This window comes from Sceloporus undulatus, chromosome 5, assembly GCF_019175285.1.
Source record: "Sceloporus undulatus isolate JIND9_A2432 ecotype Alabama chromosome 5, SceUnd_v1.1, whole genome shotgun sequence".
NCBI classification, from domain to species: Eukaryota; Metazoa; Chordata; class Lepidosauria; order Squamata; family Phrynosomatidae; genus Sceloporus; species Sceloporus undulatus.
In genome coordinates, this window is record NC_056526.1 from 151,064,980 (window position 1) to 151,079,628 (window position 14,649).

The 14,649-nt window shown below is 40.5% G+C and overlaps 1 long non-coding RNA gene across 2 annotated transcripts in view; it reads right to left on the reverse strand.

Moving 5' to 3' along the window:
- Positions 1-983: 983 nt before the first annotated feature.
- The window catches only part of LOC121930737, a 101,824-nt gene continuing 88,158 nt past the window's right edge, over positions 984-14,649 (reverse strand). The window contains exons 6-8 of one of the 2 annotated variants that reach the window (XR_006104008.1): positions 9,229-10,279; positions 2,597-2,687; positions 984-1,740 (exon numbers count right to left, since the gene is read on the reverse strand). This is a non-coding gene — a long non-coding RNA (uncharacterized LOC121930737). The remainder of the gene's footprint in view (positions 1,741-2,596; positions 2,688-9,228; positions 10,280-14,649) is intronic. The other variant, XR_006104007.1, reaches the window with a different exon arrangement.

Genomic DNA, 14,649 nt, shown 5'->3' on the forward strand with positions numbered 1-14,649 from the left:
TATCTTCTTGGGCTGCAATATCCAAGATTCTCTGTCTCGCAACCTTTCTTGCTTGATCTTTCACTGTGCAGGATACGGGGAGACCACAACTCTTTATAAAGTTTATCAGTTGTATAGACCAAGAAGATTGCAGATGAGAGTGTAACTGTTCTAAAAGGCATAATCTAGGTAGTCTGTCTGGCTCCATTTCATTAATTTTATGCTAATAATTAAACACTCTGATTTTAGCTTGCGAGTGGAATGAATAAATTTCTAATTCAGCTCTAATAGCAGCTGCTGAGATCCTTTTATCTACTCCCAGAATACTTCTCAAATGTTGAGACTGGGCTAGTTCTACTACTGTGGTGGAATTTAGACCCCAGACCTCTGCTGCATATAAAAGCGTAGGTGTGACCTTAGCTTTGTATACATTAATTATTGGGGCTAAGGAGCCTGGGTACTTGTTAACTTTTAGTTTAAGAATGAGATTCATATGAGTCTTTGCTCTAAGTGAGCTTCTATGGTGATGGCATGACCAGGATCCTTTCTCGTTGAATGTTACACCGACTTGTCTTTAAAGTAGAGCTGGGCACTTGACAGAGTGAAGTACCCCTGCTTCCTCTTCCTGCTCTGCAGCTGCCGGTTGAGATGGGCCAAGCTCTGCTACTGCTGGTGCCATGACAGGACTTCCTTCTTCCCCCAACTTCTGTCATCTTGGCACGCCTCTTCTCCTTCTTTGCCTCAGATGCTGCTGCCAAATAACCACAGGAGACCAAGCTGGAGGAAAGGCCACAGCTTTATTAATAGCAAACAATTGGTAGGGTTGGCACAAAGCATGAGGTCAGGATCTGCGAAATCAAACAACCCCATGTTTGTCTGATTAGCAAAAGCCTGTTCCCCACCAGGCATTGGGATGACCTAGGGGCTAAGGAACACCACTTGACCGCAACTCTGCCATGTGTTCACATATTCGCTAAGCCCCTAGTCACCGGGAGGCGCTCTCACGTTATGGCCCCCGCAATGGCCATACGCCTGCCATATTCGCCCCTGGGTCCCCGACTGACTCCCAAACCAGAGCTCCGTAGCCCTGGTACCACACCGTGCAGATCCTGGCCTATGCTGCCGCCCACAGGTTGTGACAAAAAGCCCAGAACCAAGCGGTGGGTGGGTGGGAGAAGCACTCCAGCACCTCCTCCCTTCCAGCTTGGCTCCGTCCTCAACCGGAGCCAAGCGCCGGCTGAGGGCCGGAGCCGGCAGCGCGGCCTTAAATAGGCCCCAGCTCCGCCCCCCAGACCATGTGGTCAGGTAGACTCCTCCTCCAGGGCAACTGCCCAATGAGCTGCCCTGGAGGACCAGAACTCCTGGACCATAGAGCCCGGCTCCTAGAGCATTGCGGGGCGGAAGAGACACCCCTTCTGCCCCGCGCACCAATAAGGAGCCAGGGCAAGCCCCAGAGGATTCTGGGGCTTGTAGTTTCGCCGCTGCTTCTAGCGGCAAAGTGGCCTGCCCGTCCAGCCGGGCGGCCGCTTTTTGTCTGAGCAGGCCTCCTTCAAGTAGGACACGCCAAAGGGTATGAAACAGTTGTGTATACAATTTCACTTGTCTTAAGGTCCCTAAATTAGCCTACTGTCTCTGATGTGGTGGAGGACACTAATGGTAAAACAGTGTTCAGCTGTCAATCAGATATGGACTCTGGTGGGCTTGCCTTCTTGCCTATCATGGGCCACAATATGTCTGGGGCTGCACCTGGTGGGAGTGTACCTGTAAAAAGGAGAAATACAAGTTTTACATTCATATTCTCATGTAGAGTATACAGAACAAACACATGCATAGGATAGCTAGTCTGTCTCAGCTGTGGCTGCTTCACTTTTTATCTTAGTTTGTATGTTGTAAGTTGCCCTGAATAGTTATTTTGTCCAGAAAGATGGCATACATATAAAACAGATGAAGCCAAAACTACTGCATTCCTGTTCTTTGAGAGCATTTTTTTTTAAAAAATACTGCAACCATTTCATAATAATTAATGTGATAAGGACAGCAGCTGCAGCCTTCTTTAATTCCTCAGTCTTAGCACAAAGGTAGAAAATGGATTAGTTAGAGATAAATATAGCTTACAGCATTTTCTCATGAGAAAAGACCCTTCAGAAATATTGCATTTTTGCAGCATGACTGGACCTAGCTGTGATGATATAAATTTGCCTTTGCCGCAGGGAACTTAAGCAGTGTGGACGGAATGGAAACAAATAATGTTGGTTTATTTTAAATAAAGCAGGAAATGAACTCTGATTCAGAAAGTCCATGGTGGGCTGCTCCTGTAGAACTACAGTATTCATAATCGAATGCAGAAGACGTGCATGTGCATGTCTTTCAGATAAAGGGGAAAAAATTCAAAGAGAAAGGACAGATGTAATCAGTCTTCTAGTGAATGTTGATTGTAGTTTCAAAAGAAGACATTAAGACCATAGATACAAATATATACTTATTCAATCCTTTCTTAAAGTATACTTTTTATATCTCACACACACACACACACACACACACACACACACACACACACACTTTATATATATTTCATGTTTTGCTTTTTTGATGGATGAAAAGAAATGAAATGGTGTACCTTTTGTTTCAAAACTGATGGCTTCAGACTAGCAATATGTGATGTTGATCCTTCTGCTTTTGTTTGCCTTAGCTGCCATGGCCAAGTCAGCCTGAGGTTATAGAAAGCGAGAGGAATTTTAGTTAAGTCTATTTTAGGTGAAGCCCTAGATACCAATTTCTTTTCAGACAGAAGAAAAGAAAAAGTGTCAAGGGATTTTTAAAAAAAGGTTCTGGGAGTGAGTGAGAAAGCCCAGCAACACTCCTAAGTCTTAAGAAAAAGAGTCCATGCAACTCCAAAGTTCGCCTAACAAAACTCTTGGGAAGCTTCTTAACCCAGTATAAGAATATTACAGGCTATTATGGATCCTGCTAGCTAAGCTCTACCATAGGGATGGGGAACATGAGCCCTCCATCATCCCTAAACAATGCTCATTAGTAATGCTTCAAAACAACTACTTACCTTTAATTAATTCCTTTCTCTGGTAACAACCATACAAATACATTACACTGCAGTTGCCACTGAATGTAGTATAATTTTTCTCCCTTTGCAGTCTGGGTGATATCCTTTTGGGTACTTTTATAGTCATGGTGATGGGGCCTTAGTAAATGTTGGAGGAGGAATATCACATGGCTAAAGTTCTGGCTCATGCTGTGCCTCATGCCTGTGGCTCTGGTGGGCACTGTGATAACAGTAAGTGGATGTGGGGTGCGTGGGGAGTGTGCTTTGTACCACAGATTAGCTGGTGTTATAATGTGTGTAGTGTGCCAGGAAACCATTTTCTCTGTTCATCCCACTGCTGATGGATTGCAGTTTGTTGATATATTCTAATTCTGTTGTTTCTCTTTTCAGCCTTCCCTTGTAGTCTTTTTGTTCAAAGACTATTGTTTTGAGGTCCAAGATGGAACCCCCAGGATCACTGACGTGTTCTGCAACAGACTTTTGTATATTCCTATTCTTAATGTCTGATTTATGTCCATTTATCCTCTGGTACAAGGGCAAGCCTGTTTGCCCAATGCAGAGTGCTGAAGGACACTGCTGACATAGGATGCCATAAATCACATTTTTTGCAGGAGCAGGTGAGGCCCTTCAAGGTCTCCTTGGGGGCTAATGTGACCCTCTAGTATGCCACAGTTGCCCATCTTTGCTGTAGGAGATTACCACACTACACTGCTATTCCACTTTTACTTTTCTGGCTGCCTCTTGCTGCATTCTGGGGTTTGTAGTTCAGTGAGGTCTAAAAGCTCTCTGTCTGAGAATTCTAGATCCCTTTTCTAAATTCTAAAGGTTGTAAACTGCAAATCCCAACATGCAGCAGGAGGCAGCCAGAGCAGGATTAAAAACACTGGAGAGGCTGTGAGTGAGTGGATATGGAAGAGGTAATAAGTGGCACCAACTGACAATAAGAGCCTTATCACATCAGAAAAGAAAACTGAAATGGAGCCAGAGAGCAGCGACTTTCTCCTTGCTTCTCTGTATGTCATTGTAGTACTTTCATTCGCCTTCCTGAGAATCATAATCATAAAAACATGCCTTTTGCCAAATGGATTTTTCAAATGTGGCAAAAGACACACTTTTACAACCATCTTCCTCAGGAAAAGAATGGATGTACTTTGATGGCAGGCAGAGAGCACAGGAAAAGGTGCTACTTTCTGGTTCTGTTTTGGCTTTTTTTTCTCATGTGATAACGCGCTAAGTGAGGAACTCTGTGAGAGCTCTCACTTTTTCTCCACTAGTCTGGAAAACCCCCTGCCATGTTGGGTCTAGAGCAATGTTTAAGTAAGGATAGTTTTTAAAATCAGCATTGGTTCCCTTACTCTTTAGCAATCTGTAATATTATATATCCTGTTACAATTATTTCCTCTGGGTTCAGCACTTTCAACATTCCATGTAGTTGAACTGCAATGGAAATATAGTAGAGCACAACAAATAGTAGCATGGAATAAATCAGTCTACTTGCCTATCTGTCTACCTCATCTATCAACAACATGCACTAAAAATGGTGGACTGATTCAGTTGAATTTCATTGTGAGAAATATGATCTAACTTTAATGTTGCACCATTCAGTGAAATATCAGATTGATATTTTGGGCTCTGGTTGCTCATGATGCAGGTCATGTCCCGTTATTACAAGGAACTCTTACAACCACCATTGCCTTTATGGAAGCCTCCATATGGTACTCCTGTGAAATACCTAGATGTGTGCAGATTTGTTTTTGGTCATTTCACACTGAAAATACAATTTGACTTGGCTGCCAGACAAATAAAATCTGTCATATTCTTTCTATAGAAGCTGAATATGATCCAAATGGATACATTCGAAAACATCATCCCATAAAATCGGAAGCTAAGCCTCTAGTTTCAGTATTCAGAAAGATGAAGATTCTGTAGGTCTTGGCACCTTGATCTTTTTCTAGCTGAACAGCCTATTTTTTTTTATTAGTCCAGTTTATTGCTTCACCATAAAGCAAGGCTGAAAACTATCTCAATAAAGGAACAGATGCCTTTGCCAAACCTTCAGAAAGGGCATTTCCCACAGAAATAGGATATTTTGTATATGGTCTAGATCACTGCTTCTGAAGCTATTGGATGAGGGGGAAGGTTTCCCCCGCCACCATCAATATGCTTGGGACTAAAACCATACTTGTGCCATTGTGTACAGTTGCTTCTTCCTTTCCTGATGGCTCTCCAAGGGCCTACAGCAGATGCCTTGTACATCACCATTTTGAGTAGCACTGATCTAGATGGTTCCTATAATGTTTTCTTGGAACAAAAGTTTATTATCATGTTCAAGTAAATTTGTGACTATAATATTATGGCATTGCTTGGATAGAACAGTCACAACACAATACTATTCAGACAGTTTCAAACACTGGCTGATTGGGAGTAGCTCCTCTCAAACAGTTCTGTCCCCTAGTAGCTGTCATGCCCTGGTAAAGGCTGTGTTGTGCGTTACAACTAGCAAGAGAAAGGAGAGGGAAGGTTGTTTTGACCATGAGATACTGTATATACTTATGTACAAGTCTAAAAATGTTAGTTAAAAAAAATTGACCCCAAAAACCCGAATCAACTTATCCATGGGTCAATGTAAGTACTGTACTTTTATTTTACAAAAACAAACCATCCCTGGGTAAAAGGCAAAAGTGTACTCTGTTTTGGAAGCACTGACCAAACCTCCTTGTATTCTCTCATCCATGTAGTGTGAGCACAAACAGTAATACTGGAAGCACTGACCAAACTGGGAGGCTGCCTGTGCCTTTTTCCACCAAGGCAACAGCTGAGGCGAAGGAGGCTTTTTCTGCCCTGCCTTCAACACCACCATCCATCTCCAAGCCAAACTTCACTTTTTATTGTTAGTGTGATTTGCCATGTTATTTGATTTTTATTGTTATTTGCTATGTATTTTTTTACATATTGGTAATTTTATAATTTTTGCTGCTTTTGATTTTAGATTGTATGCCGTAGGCAGGTTTTATCTGTATCTTGGTTGATGACTATGTAAAGCACTGGGTAAACTTACAGCATTATATTAATAATAATAATAATAATAATAATAATAATAATAATAATACCAACTAGAATTTTGTAAATTCTTTGGCACTGTTTTCCTTTGCTTTCCTTTCTTACATGCCCATCAATTTTACCCTCGACTTATCCACGGGTCACATCAAAATCTATAATAATTTTGGCCCCAAAACATGCCCTCAACTTATACATGTGGTTGACTTATAGTCGAGTACACGGTAGTATCTGAACTACATGAGGGATGATTGTAAGCCATCCACTGGGAGTGTAGAGCCATTTCCTCCTCTCCCATTGTTCTTATTCGTTTGCTTGTGGTAGAATGTGTCTGAGAACCAAGAACATTAAACATTTGTTTAATGTCAAACAAAATCTGTGGAGTGTGAAGGTAACAGGGGGAATACAGGTCAGCTCTGCAGCCAGAATACTCTATGAGCAGACCAGTATTCTGGCTGGTGTAGATGAGCCTTAGCACATGTCCATGTAGGTGACTACAGATGTGCATGCATGGATGTAACACACTACAGTCATCCCTCCATATTTGCGGATTTGATTATTCATGGATTTCATTAATATGTTCTCTCTAGGACTGTCTAGGTCCTCCAGTGCAACTCTGTGGTCAACTTTAACTAAAAGTTGCACTGAAAGATCATTTGTAGCTCCTCCAGTGCCATTCTATGGTCAGTGTATATTGGACATTGACCACAGAGTTGCACTGGAGGACCTAGAGATTCCTAGAGAGGTGTCCTCTCAGGTAAAAAAGTGTTTTTGTTATTTGTGGTTTTTCTATATTAATTTGTTTTATTTATATGCCGCTATTCCAAAGATCATAGCGGTGAACAGCAAGTAAGCTAATTAGCAAGTAAGCTAAATATTCAAGGGGGTCTTGTTCCCCTAACCCTAGCGAATATGGAGGGACAACTGTAATCTGTTTTTCCCCATGCATTTCTTCCTAATTGCTACCCAGACAGTAACAAGGGAGAGTAAGGGATTGACAACACGTACAAGGAACTCCTGCTGCAGGACTTGCCTTTAGTTCATATACAGGTGTGTGTGTGAAAACTGATTCTCAGTTTTGACACATCTGCTGAAAACATACACATGTTCAGTGCTTCATCCAAGAACAGTAAATTTAGTCGTCTTGGCTTTGAAATATAACATATTTGAAGGAATTAATAATCTTATGATGCAGTTTTTAATTGCATTATTTTAATCTAATGGTAATAACCAGAATTTTGGAATTAGAAGCCCATTCAGGAGGAAGAAAAGAATCACTGCATTTTGCACCAAACATTTTTCAAGTACTTTTCAAAGATAGCCAGAGAAAGGTGCATTGCAATTTTGATGTGAGCTAAACTGAAGTACTTGCTAACAGTGCATTTTTAAAATATGCCTCTTAGAAGAACATGTCATTGTTTTCAATAAACCTTACTCCCACCTGACTGTGTATGCTATTGCAGCTGAAATATTCACTTATTTAGAATGCACCAATTTAAAAGTTGTCTTAGATATTCCACCTAGGGTCTCTTTTTAGGTTGGGATTGGGAAAAGGAGAACAAATAAATAGGTCCTTGATAAGCAGTGAAGTGTTTCGTATTGTTTCTGTGGTTCCCACAACAGAGCATCTGCCACCAGGTTAGAGCTAATGCAGCAGTTTTAAGAGTCTGGAGAGGAGGAGAGGCCAATGACTATAGCATGAGAAATAAACTTAAGTAAAGCTATCAAATCTCCTATAGCTAGTAGACATTTCCTTTAAGCTTCCTAGTAAATAAAACTAAATGAGCCCAGCAAAATTTCTTTAAATATCCTTTTGCTTCTAGCTTTTAAAATATGGAGCACAGAGAAATGAATGAACAAAAGAAACAAGAAAAAAATTTGTAAGCAAGGAGTTGCTCGCTTCATTTGCATTATGTTAGAGTTTTAAAAAAGATTACTAGTCCATGATATCATTTCAAGATTCAGTCATCCGGTCCATGCACCATTACCCATTTTAAAAATAGACAGTCTATTATAACTGTAAGGGCAATGCTGTGTGAACTAATGGACAGTGTTAGCAGAATGTGTGCTATTGCATAGTCTTTATACAGAGAAAAGACTGCATATTTTTGGCATCCCTAATGGAAAAGTGTTTAATTTATACTATGTTCCTGTATAAAGCGTTTCCTCAGAGAGAAGTCCTTCAGCAATCAGACTTGTAAAAGAAACCTGTGGGTACCTTCCAATGACTAACTCTAAAATAAAACATGCTAAGTGTCAAAAATTCAATGGAGGACAAAAAAATATTTCTGACAAAGAGATATTTTTCACCATTTGAAGCATCACCTCTTCTAAATATAGCTAAACACAGTGTTTAGTGTTGTCTTGGTACGAGCTTATTGTTGTGTGCCTTTAAAATGTTTCCAACTTATGGCAACCCTAAAGTAAACCTATCACCGGGTTTTCTTGGCAAGATTTGCTCAGAGAGGGGCTACCATGGCCTTTCATGGAGGCTTAGAGAGTATGACTTGCCCAAGGTCATCCAGCGGGCTAAGTGGTGATTTGAACCCTGTTCTCCAAACCACTATACTATGCTGGCCATTAACACAATTACCAGTCCTAACTAGTGTAGACAATTTAATCAATCAGATGTATCTAAGTGTTTACATATCAAGCTACCGTTGTTTCAATGGGTTTTCCCTATTTGGGACTAACAGTAAGATTTAGGCCTATGTATTCTGACCATGGGAGCAAGTGTGGTGTACTGATTTTAGTGTTGGACTATGACTCTGGAGAACAAGGTTTGGATCCTTGCTCAACCATGGAAACACACTAGATGACCTTGGGCAAGTCACTTTCTCTCAGCCTCAGAGGGAGGAAAAGACAAACACCCTCTGAACAAATCCTGCCAAGAAACCCCTGTGATAGGGTGGCTATAGAGTTGCTATAAGTCATAAATGACTGAAAGCACACAAGAATTTTTTGACCATATTATGACTGTGTTTTGTTTGCTACACTGCCTTTCAAATGAGTTTAAAGGAGGAGAAAGGGAGGAGGATTTTCTTGCTCTCTAATCTCCAAAAAGGAGATAAAACTTCATTGTTTACTCCCACCATGTGAAAAATGGCAAAATATTCTCTTCCTGTTTCACTCACTTTTATATTTGCCAAATGTTTCCAACCAAAAGTCTGGATCAGTCCTAGCTAAGGCAATCTTTATTGTGAAAGGGAAAAGAGATATTTTCTCATGTGCAACTTTCAAATGTCACTCCAGCATCTGGTTTCCCTGTGGGATAGCAAAAGGTAGAGATAGAATAGTTTGTCAGCATATGCTATAGCAAACAGCCAGAAGTGATTTAAATGCCTCTGGGAAAGGCAGGGTCTGATGATGTCTCTGTGTTGAGTCTGGGCCAGTGTTAGGTTTAAAATGAGAAGTTCTCAGTGGTGCGATCAAGGCAGGATTTTAGAGCAGGAGTCCAAGCTCTCACTCAGCAGCATGAACAAGAGGGTACCTTGTCTTAGCACATCACATTATGGACTAAGTGGGAAAAAACCAAACACATTACTGTCTAAAGAAATGACCTCTCTTACTTTGCATGTAGGGCTATTAAGTTCAGCATAAGTATACCACAGGATGTCCTCTTATAGTTATATGTATTTGATGTGCTGATACCTGTGACCATTTTGACTAACACATGATCCTTGGAAACTCACTGGGTGCCCTTAGGCAAATCACATTCTTTCAGCCTAAGAGGAGGCCAGTGGCAACCCTCTTGGGAATAAATTCAAAGAGAGGAACAGAATCACATCCAGTCATACCATGTGATTGCTTGAGAAGTGGAACTGCAGTGGAAGGGACCTATTGCATGAAGGCAGTACTGGAATAGCAATAAGATTGAGAGCCTATTGATGGATTTTATCTCTCAATGAAGAGGTACATTACAGTGATGAATGGAATGCATCATGCATAGACATGATATCATGTGAAAAGTACTGGCCAAAGATACCTATATCCTATCTATATTCTATTTTTTAGCCTTGTGTGATAGTCTTTAGTCCTGCAGATACTACCAGTACTCCTTTGTCTCTCTGAGGTCAGGGCAGTTGGGATGGAGTGAGGGCTTTTCATCTGCTTCTGGGCCAAGGCATGGTGGAGCTGTGTCTGCTTTTTCTTCTCTCCATAGTCAAGAGTTGACTTGAGAAGCCACTAACAATAAAGAAAACCATGCTTTATCAGAAGAGTATTTGATTTTGCTACAGAATCTCATTGGCAATATTTCAACATAACAGAGTATCCTAGAAAAAATCAATTAAAATACTTCTGCTGAAATAGCTTCTCTTACGTTCCCCCCCTAAAATTAATCATTACTTTTCTTTGATCAGTCCTTCATACTTGTTGGGTAAGCTTGCATGTTTACCAGCTGCAAGCTTGTGCATACACGCAGGAATATCCAAAGGGGTTAGCCATGTTGACTCTTGTGGTATATTAAAGACAAACAATTTATTATATCATGAACTTTTATGGACTACCACCTAATTTCTCAAGTGCATGTACACTTCATGCCAGATATTATATGCTGTGTGGGAAGCACGTGGCCCTTCAGACTGTATTGGACTATAACTGCCAGCAGCTCAGACCAACAAAGGGCCTCTCCAGACAAGATAAAAGTCTCTCAGTGTCCCAGGATTTGCTCATGTACAATCTGATTTTATCTGGGAAATCCAAATAACATTTTCTTTATCCTGCAACTCCTAGCATTATCAAGAACTTGTCATTCTTGATTATCAGGTCAGTCTAAATTAACCCAGTGTTTTCAAAAATGAAAGGTGTCTCTACTTGTTTGTTTGTTTATATTATCTTGGAACTAGCTGATGGTTGTCATCAGTAAACATAGCTATTGTTTCCAGGACACAGATTCAACAGAGACCAAGCAAGGGAAAGAGGAATGTTTGCACCAAACAAAATTATTCTAATGTTTAATGGTATAGCATTGCTAAAGCACTTTAACATTTTGATGGTAACTCCTGAATAATAATAAAGAAGGCTCAGGTCTAACCTGCACTGTAGAAATAAGGCAGTTTGAGATCTCTTTTACTGTCATGGCTCAGTACTATGAAATTCTGGGATTTGTAGTTTTATGATATACTTAGACTACTCTGTCAGAGTGCTTTGGTGCCACAACAAACTATAAGTCACAGGATTCCATAGTATGGAGCCATGGCAGTTATAGTCTGTCAAATTGCATTATTTATGCAGTGCACATTAGAGCTCAGTGGAAATTGGCTATGATCAGTTTCTGAAATGTTGTATGAGTCTAGTTGTGACACATAATTGGAGTGAGCGGAAAAAGCTCCAGAGTTTCAATTTCTTTTTGTTTTGACTTTTCCTGCATATTCCCAGAAAATCTTGGTTATTTCAAGAAAGGGTTTGGATGCAGACCTGGGAATATGCAGGAAAAGTCAAAACAAAAAGAAATTGAAACTCTGGAGCTTATCCCATGGCTTACTAAATTGATTTACCTCTATCTGGCTTAAAGCTTAATTTGGATGGCATCCTGATGTTATCAGAAGGTTTTGCCACTGAATTTGCTGCCTGAATACAGCTTGGGTCCATCCAGGAGTGCTCTGGTGGCCATTTCCTTAAGCTAGAAAACTCCCAGATCTCAAAAGAGTGTTGGTGGCCATTTTCTTAAGCCAGAAAACTCCCAGATCTGAAAAGAGCCATGATGAGCATTCCTGGAAGCGGGGATGCATCCGGGATGTATTCAGGCGGCAAACTCAGTGGCAAAAACCTTCTGATAACATCAGAATGCTGCCCGAGTTAAGCTTTTAAGATGGATAGAGGTCAATCAGTTTAATAAGCCATGAGATAAACTCCTCTTCCCCTTCTGGAAGTGGTGAGGAATACTTGAAGTTGCAATCCAACATTAGGACCATTTGATTCTCACTCCTGTATTATCTTAAGTGCATTCTAAATCTGCAGTGTCCTAGTTTGCTTTGCCTCTGGAGCAAAATATATTATGCCAAATGAATTTCAAGGGTCAATGAGAAGGCAGGAAGACATACAAACTTTTTATTATTATTTTTACAAAACTTTACTTACATCTTTTTTTGTTTGTTCTAACAAGGGCTTTTGCAATAAGCATTACTGAATTAAAAAAAAAAAAAACCCCGAGCCATTTCACTTAAAGTTTACCCTCAGGTTTAGGCCAAGATCTGATAAACATTTAGCTTGCTGTAAAAATGTGCCAGCACAGTGGTTATGGATTGCATCATTGTGCAATCGAATGTGCAGCCTCAGCCTTGAGCTTTCCTGTTGAGTGGGTTTAGTGCTTCCCACACACAAGTTAACAGTCAGAGAGAAAGCTTGTACCATTAAGTCAGTCAGGTTGCATGAAGTCAGGCTAATGTATGCACCAAGAGAGGAAATGCAGGAGTGCATGCCACACTGCAGTAAATAATAACAGATGTTGTTGCTGCGAGTAATGCTGGGTAATGCCTGGTAGTGACGCAGGGCAGCTACACCATTCCTCATATCTTTTAAAAATGCCTCTATTGATCTTAGGTTTCAGCTGAGGAAGACTCTCATAAGACTCTGCCCCCAACCCATGAGAAAAGGGTGGGCAAAGTGCAGGCTATGGGCTGCATTTGGCTAGCAGGACCATTTTTTCCTGCATCTATGTCTCCAAATATCCTCTAGGAGATATGGGGGCATTTTTACTACATTTTTGACCTCCCTGACCAGTTTTATGAACCAAGAAGTGACTTCTGCTCCCCCTCCCCATTTAAAAAACCCTTTCCTGGCCCAGTGAGGACTTAAACATGGCAAAATTCCTCCCAACCCTAGCATTTGGGTTGCTAATCCAAGGCATTTGGAGGGGGGATTTTGTTTTGATTTTTTTTTGTGTGGGGCACATTGGAGGACATTAAAGTCCTCCAAGGTCTCTGTGGGGCTAATGCAGCCTCCTAGCCTTTCATGATTGGCCATCCCTGCATTAGAATCTCTTTTATAACATATTAGATCATGAGTGCAGCAACTCTTCAAAGTTGCAGATAGAATTTTTTCCTGAACTTGGATATGTTGGGGATTGAACCTGTGAATTTTTGTGTGTTGAGATGTGCTGTATCAGTGAGCTTTAATAGATTCAGAAGTATCTTCATGTAGTGATTTCTTTAATTCTGTTTTATTGTTACAATATTTTGTCTCTTTTATGGATCTGTTTTTTACTTGGTTCTTGTTTTTAATCTTATTTAGTGTCTCCTTGAGTATCACTTCTGGGAGAACAGTGTCTTAATATTAAAGTTTATTTAATTCAGTTTTGCTATTATTACCTTCCCCTTGTTTATATTCACTTGGTTTTTTTTAGTGATGCTGATTTTTAATCTTGTTGTGAGTCTCCTTGGGTCCCAGTTCTGGGACAAATGTGGAATATAAGTCAAATACACCGATGCCCACACTCACATGCCACATTGGAGAAGTGAAAGCTTGTAATCACTGTACGCAGAGGCAATACTAAAGTGAAAATGTTAATGAAAAAGTGATATGAAAACAAAAATGGTTAGAAATTGGGGGATGGTGGCTTTTGGGAAGAAATGACTATGACTGGCAATGGAAATTACACTCACCTGTAGAACACTAAGTCAAGGATATTGTCTCTTTGTGTATGTGTGTTGTTCTTGGGAGCAGAGAATGGATCTCTTGTTAGTCAAGTCACTGCAAGCCATGTTTCAAAAGCCACTTGATTGTACAGGTGAGAAAACGTTTCTGTTCTTTCCTCTTGGGAAGTAAGTTACATGAAATGAACTTACACAGAAGGGATTTGCCATTTAGTTTTCTTGTGTACTTTGACATCAGATCCATGACAAAAGCTTATTGTGGCAATGGAGTTTGTGTGTTGCTCCCCTCTCAAGAGGATGAATGCAGTGTTAGAGCAATCTCTGCCAAGTTGATCTGTCTCAAAATGGCTCAGAGTGTTGCATTTGCAGGGTCTGATATGTGTGGCATATTCATTCTCTTGGGATCACAGAGAGAGTAGCAATAAGCTTTTATACTGGGAAATCTGAATTGCCTCTTAGCTATTAGACTGTCAGTGCTTTGCTAATGGTTACCAAACTTGGTAAACATAATTGGTAACTTTTAACATACTTCTTTTCTTACAAAATCCCCTTATAATAATAAAGTAAATCTAGACCATTTTAAGAGACACTGGAAATATTCTCTATTGTTCCTTGTGGTGCTTCCAGTGCAGAGCTTGGGAAAGCAACTTTTGAGGTCCAACTACCCCCCCCTCTCAAACCTTGAGCCTGGCTCTGTTTCAACATTATTCTTATATACTGGTCACCTTAGTGGATGAAAGGGTCAGATTTGGTGCTTGGCAAGATGAGCTTTGGATATGAGGCTTTGACAGTGTAGTAATATTGTGAGCAAGAGCCAGCATTGTGTAGTGGTGTGACTGTTAGACTACAACTCTTGAGATAAGGAGGTGAATCCTTGCTTGGCCATGGAAACTCACTAGGTGATCTTGAGCAAGTCTTTGAGCCTAAGAGGAAGGCAAAGGCAACCCCCCCAAACAAAGC